At 50.0% G+C, this 6000-nt stretch overlaps 1 protein-coding gene across 2 annotated transcripts in view; it reads left to right on the top strand.

The window, feature by feature from the left end:
* Positions 1-3119: 3119 nt before the first annotated feature.
* Positions 3120-6000, top strand: part of LOC119382872 (cystinosin homolog) — a 38327-nt gene continuing 35446 nt past the window's right edge. The window contains exon 1 of one of the 2 annotated variants that reach the window (XM_037650761.2): positions 3120-3554. The gene's annotated coding sequence lies outside the window, so the exon portion shown is untranslated. The remainder of the gene's footprint in view (positions 3555-6000) is intronic. The other variant, XM_037650759.2, reaches the window with a different exon arrangement.

The following is a 6000-nucleotide window of genomic DNA, read 5'->3' as shown; positions in this document are numbered from 1 at the left end:
ACCGCTGGAATCGGTGGGGGTGTCGCATAGGTTTCACCTGTTTCGGTCCTGCCATTTGAAGCATTATTTGACCAAGAGCCGCCATGAATGGAGCTACTCCTGACTTGTCCACCCACGGCCGGTGTTGGGTTGCATATGATGGACGGAAGCCTAAAAAAGTGCATAGTCGACGGCCCAGACGCTGCCCCATTTCCTCCGCCGTAGTATCATTGTAGACCAGGCCTTGACGGCTCTCTTGAGCCATGTGCGGTGCCCTAACAAATTCCACACGTGGGCCCAGTTCTGTGCACGCCAGTTTCACAAGGTCATTCCAGTGTCTACATTTTCCATTCAGGACCGCTTCGCCTGGTATTTCAGGAACCCCATAGAGCACGAAAAGGTGTTTTTCTGTTCGCTTCTTCCAGGCTGCGATTGCATCAGTGAGTTGCTGGGCTAACTCTTTTAAGGGCACGTCGTTATAGGCGATGTCTTGGAGGCCAGCATGGATGATGATGATAGCTTCTGGCGAGCTCCATATGTCATCCGCAGCATCCGCATCTCTCATGACGTCCTGTAACGTAGCATCTCTCTTGGTTATGCAAAATTGGTGCCATCTGTCGGAGGTTTGACGAAGCTACCCATTCGGCGCCATGTTGGAGGCTTGTGGCCGAATCGTATTGCTGTCGCTGCTATAACTTGTTGCTTGTATCTGCTTTGATAGTGGGCAATCGGGGCATAAAAATGTCGGACGAGTGTGTAATAGCTTGCACACGTTACCGGCATTTCCTAGTTATTACGTTGACGGTTATTACGCGTAAAGAACTGCCTCATAGCGAGAATAAAATACAAGTTTGACACCGCGAGTCACATGTAGGCCTGCCGTCGTCGAGAATGAAACTTTGCGCTAGGTTACAAATTTGGTCTGTCTGCTTTCAATGTAGCGAATAAATCGTTGTTAGCTATCTGAATATCATGCGTGTAGTATAGGATGGATGGGAAGGAGCGTTAACGCGCGACACGGGTAGGCACAGCGATGACGGAAAGAAAAGTGCTGTAGACCCAATTTAAAACGTATTTCGTAAGGGACAGCCTATGTCGAGCTGATGTATTGTGCATCTAATTTTAAATTAAAGGCGTTGTCCTCATTTTTATTTTTTAAATAAAAATATATTTTGCAGTTTGGTCACCGACGTATGTTATGTATAAAATTACTGCATGATTAAAATCTAAGATATTTGCGCATCTCACGCACGTGAAAAGTGAACATGAAAAGTGTTGTGTCTCCAAGCAGTAGATGCCGATCAGCTGGTGTTTTATTGATTATCCTTCCGACATGTGTTCCTATATAACACGATACGCCAAAATCACGTGCACATCGTCGCTTTCGGTGCCTACTGGCGCCTTACAATGTCAACCCATAGCGGCAAGGCAGTTTTGCGTCTCCGACTGAACGCCTGCGAAACCACCAGCGGTAGCGCACCCACGGTCGAATGCAGCACATTTCCCGGAATATCATTTTTTTTTTAGTTTCATAAGAAAAGTGCCACGCACTTGAAGCACCTGTTAAAATTTGCTAGCACACAGGAGTGGATACAGGACTTTTCCGAAGGGTGATCAGCTTTTGGGAGCAACTGATGCGCCCTTCTAGGGGTATAAATTAAACAAAAAAAAGTAAGGGGTGGGGGGTGGTCAGGATATCCGGGCCACCCGTCTGAATCTGGCAGTGATACCACATGAAATGCTTGAAAAATACGCATAGTGAAGCATCCCACCAAACGCTACCTTGTTAAACTCCACAATCGAAAACAAACTACAAACAACACGCTGCAGCACAATCGGTCCGTTCGCTGAGAATCAATGACCCGCACGAGCTACCTGTCTAACATGTAATTGTTATCGCAATGCAATAAACAAGGTAATGTCAACAGCAGCGCAGGCATGCGCGAGTAGCCGCGATGCAACTTTGAAGCTCGTACACGAAGCGGGTTTTTCTGTGCCTGTAAGGACACGGCGCGAAAACTGTCGCGTTCCGGCATGACATGAAAGAGTGTTCTCTGATGAGTGCCGATGCTGTCACATACCGCATATATTAAGAACGGTGAGCGTAAACACGGCGTTGGTCATAAGCAGTAGCCGGAGCAACGAAACGATCTACTGATTCTCGTCGGCCGTGAGGAAATCTAATAACATGAAGGTTAGTTTCCTGCAAACCTTTTTTTCAGCATTGCAATTTCCTCAATCTGAGCAACACGGCACAAGAAAATATGGTGGCATTGCCGCTCCTATCAGCCGCCACACGTTGATACGCACGCTCCCTGTGTGCACATGCGGAGCACGCTTAGCCTTGAACATGGCGGAAATCCGCACGGCGGCCGCTAGATGGCAGCAATTTCGCATAAGGTCTATATACTATTTTTTTTTTTTTTTGCCTTCCCATTGCTATATACTGCATCATTTCCTGATATCCCACACTACACGTCGCACGACGAAGGTCATTCGGTGCGCTAAAATTTGCAGACTTTTTCGAATCCAACACCTAAAGTACTTTATTACCGTTTCGATATACAGTAATAAGATGAGTCGTGCAACGAAAGAAGCCTCGATTAAAAACTTGAACGGCGCAATTAAAACTGACCGCGAAACGTGCTTCTTACGCGCTTCTCGTAAAAAGCGGCTGCCGTTGAAAAACGAGCTCGGCTTCTGAAAGAAACAGTTTATGGCAGCGCGTGTGTCTAATTGCGCCGCCTACAAAGGCGGCTTCTTTACGGAGAAACGTGCCATCTGCGCTGCGCCGTTTCGATTCTTTTGTGTCCTTTTCGTTCAAAAAAACACCGCCCAGGGAAAGCTAGGCTGTAAAAGCTCTAAACGCCGAGAGTGGATGATTTAATTTCCGTACCGACAAAAAAACACTCTTCCCGGCTTCTTCACGCGCGCTAACTTGGAATGAAAAAGAAAACAACAAAAGTCAACACGGCGACGCGTAACGGGGCCTCCCCCGTTCGAAGAACTGCCGCCGCTGCAGCAGCTGCGCTTGCCGCCTTTTCCCGTCGCGCTCTTCTTTCTTATCTTTGCCAACACACCGGGGTTTATTGCGTAAGCGGTGGCGGCAGCCGCGTTCGAACCCCTCAGCGTCGTACACAGTACACACCCAAAAAGAGGAGCGCGCTGTTCCGCATGCAGCAAGAGGAAGATGACACGCGAGCGTCGCTGAACACGTGGTGAAGAAGAAGAAGCCGCCGCCGCCGCCGCCTCGAACCGCGGCCGCCGCAAGCAAGCCAGCAAGTTTTCCACTGCGACGCTAGAGCCGCTGGCTCAGCCAGTACGGTTCCGTGTGTGTCTACAAAAGCGAGAGGGGGCGCCTGTAGTAACCCTATAGCTTCCCAACGCGTCGTGCGTGTGTTCAAAGCGTCGTCGACGTCGTGGACGTGCGGCGCGCGTCTGCAGCCATAGCGGGAAACGGCACCGTTCGACAACGAGAGAACCAGCTGCGCGCCGGAAGACTCGGACGCCCGTCGTGTGTGTGTGTGTGTGTGTTTATACGTTGGGAGAAGGACGCACGCCTTGGGTCCCCGTCGGTGAGTGCTTAATCCTCTACCGCTGCAGCCGCCATCGCCATTCCTTTCCTTGTCACCATACATTGCAGCTTGGAGGAACTACGCTCCTAAAGCCGCCGCTGCTCCGGCCTAACGCTAATCCGACCGCCTTGAAAGGTTTTCGAAGGGAGCCTTTCACTCGTGGCAGACGGAGATCCACCGTGCGGTGTCCCTAAGAGTGTGGCGTTCAGCTGTTCGTCTGTTCATCCGGCAGTTCGATTGCCGAACTGTCGGATGGAGATCGAATGTAATAACGTCCGTATTGTCTCGATACAGGAGCACTGAAATTTGCCCGTAAATCGCCAATCGATTGACGAGGTTTAACGAATCCAAAGTAATGTCCTATTCATGCGCTGTGAGACAGGTTGCGCTGGAACATGCATAACTTTCATCCGGCGCGGTTCGTTCACCATTGCGTTAAAGCTTTGAAAGCTTGCTAAATGAGCGCTTGTTCATAGACGTATCTACCGGGGGCGCAAGGAGGGCACTAGCCCCCCCCCCCCCCCCACTGAGAAAAATGAGTGGCGAAGCCCCCCCACTACTCCCCCCCCGCCCGCGGAGCCCCCCCACCAGGGGCGTAGCCACAAATTTTTTTCGGGGGGGGTTCAACCATACTTTATGTATGTTCGTGCGTGCGTTTGTATGTGTGCGTGTATATATACGCAAGCAAAACTGAAAAATTTCGGGGGGGGGTTTCAACCCCCCCAACCCCCCCCTTGGCTACGCCCCTGCCCCCCACTCCCCCCCCCCCCCGCCCCCATACATACACACTATCGACAGTGGTCGCTGTCGCTGGGAAACGAACAACTGTGGCGATGTTTTCAACACAGTAATCATGTCGTTCTATACTAAAATTTGTACTACAATTCTGCTGTGAAAAGTGTCCTCCGTGACTCGAGACCACGCACTGTAGGCTATCTGCGGTGCAGGCCGTCTATGCGACGATTTCGCGCCTTGCGCTCCAGCATTCCAAATGAGGCTACCACCGAGCAGGGGCTCTATAATGCTATAACGCTCTGCACGTGCATTTATTCTGCTCTGCCCAGCCTGAAATTTACGTAATCGACGACGCAAATACGGGCGGGAACCGGTAAAAGCTTTATATATAGGCCGATGAAACGCTCTTCGTGATTCAGGAAATTCATTTTCTTTCATCGGAAGGGAATAGCGTCACCGTTGCTCTATATCCAAGCTGCTCTGGGTCGCATAGTGCAGAAGTGTTTTAGCTGGCCCGAACTGGGAGCGCTAAACAAGGTTTCCGCTTTAGTCTCCGATTAACCTGCTTCGTCTTGCTTATCATAGGGCCACGCGTGTTTCTTGCTTCATTTTGATGTATTTGGGTTTCACCCGCAGAAACGGCTAGCAACGCTCAGCGCAGACCGCGCCGCAATGTTCGGTAAGCTTCGCGGTCATTTGAGATCATCTTGTTAATATTACGCGCAGAACGCGAAGGGTAGAGTTTATTCGAGAGCTTGCGCGAGCACCAGCAATAACGCTGGATGGTTTGATGAGACGTATAAAAGACGGCGCGTACCAGCGATGATCAGGTTACTCGACGGCCGACCACTCTTCTCGCCGCTATCAGTGGACAGCGGGTGTCGCTCGTATTCTGAGTTCATTTTGCAGGCACAAGTTCGCCCACATAAACAGTTCCGTGTTTCCCAGTCTCGCTGCAACCTCCTTCACCGTCATAACCACGCGACAGTATGGTAGCTTGCACCGATTGCGGCGGCTTGCTACAAGGTCACGAATAAGGCAGTGGATCTCGCGAGCGCATTGGGAAGCCCAGCTTTCAAGCTTGCCCCGCGACTTGTTCTATACTATAGACCAGGGAGATCTATGGTTTTCTGGACTAAGGAGAGTGGATTGACAGCCGGGCTAGTTGGCCTTGATTCATCTTGAATTGACTTGTACAGCGCAAAATACAACTCACATGACAAAGAAGCACACACGAGCGGCGATGTTAATTTCTCTCTCTCTCTCTCAGCAAGGATGAGTTCACAGAGTTGTATACGGGCAAAAACAGCTCAAAATCGTTATACAACTGAAAATATTTTACATACTCATATGAATGCAACTCGCCAGCTGCAATAATTGGCCTCTGCCTGTGTGATCAGCGGGCGGCCTTCTTGAATCACGTTCAGAATAAGGCACTTTCCTGCTATTCCGAAAAAGTTTAGGTGCTGTTCCACAGAGTAGTGGGCTTTTTAGTGTGCATACGTCATTTTAACGCCGCGCTATTCTACAGATTTGTGACGTCGCATAACAAGCAGGTGATATTATGGCACACCAAAATTTTTTGACGAGTGGCGAAGAGCCTGTGACCAAAAATAGTGTGTTCTTTTATTTTTTATGCAGTCGCGCATAAGCGGACACTACGCGATTCATCATTTTCGCGTCATTTGTTGCATCGCGGTAGGTCTTTTGC

Source organism: Rhipicephalus sanguineus, chromosome 2, assembly GCF_013339695.2.
Source record: "Rhipicephalus sanguineus isolate Rsan-2018 chromosome 2, BIME_Rsan_1.4, whole genome shotgun sequence".
NCBI lineage: Eukaryota > Metazoa > Arthropoda > Arachnida > Ixodida > Ixodidae > Rhipicephalus > Rhipicephalus sanguineus.
Note: the sequence above shows the minus strand (reverse complement) of the source record. Positions and strands in the feature narration are given on the sequence as shown.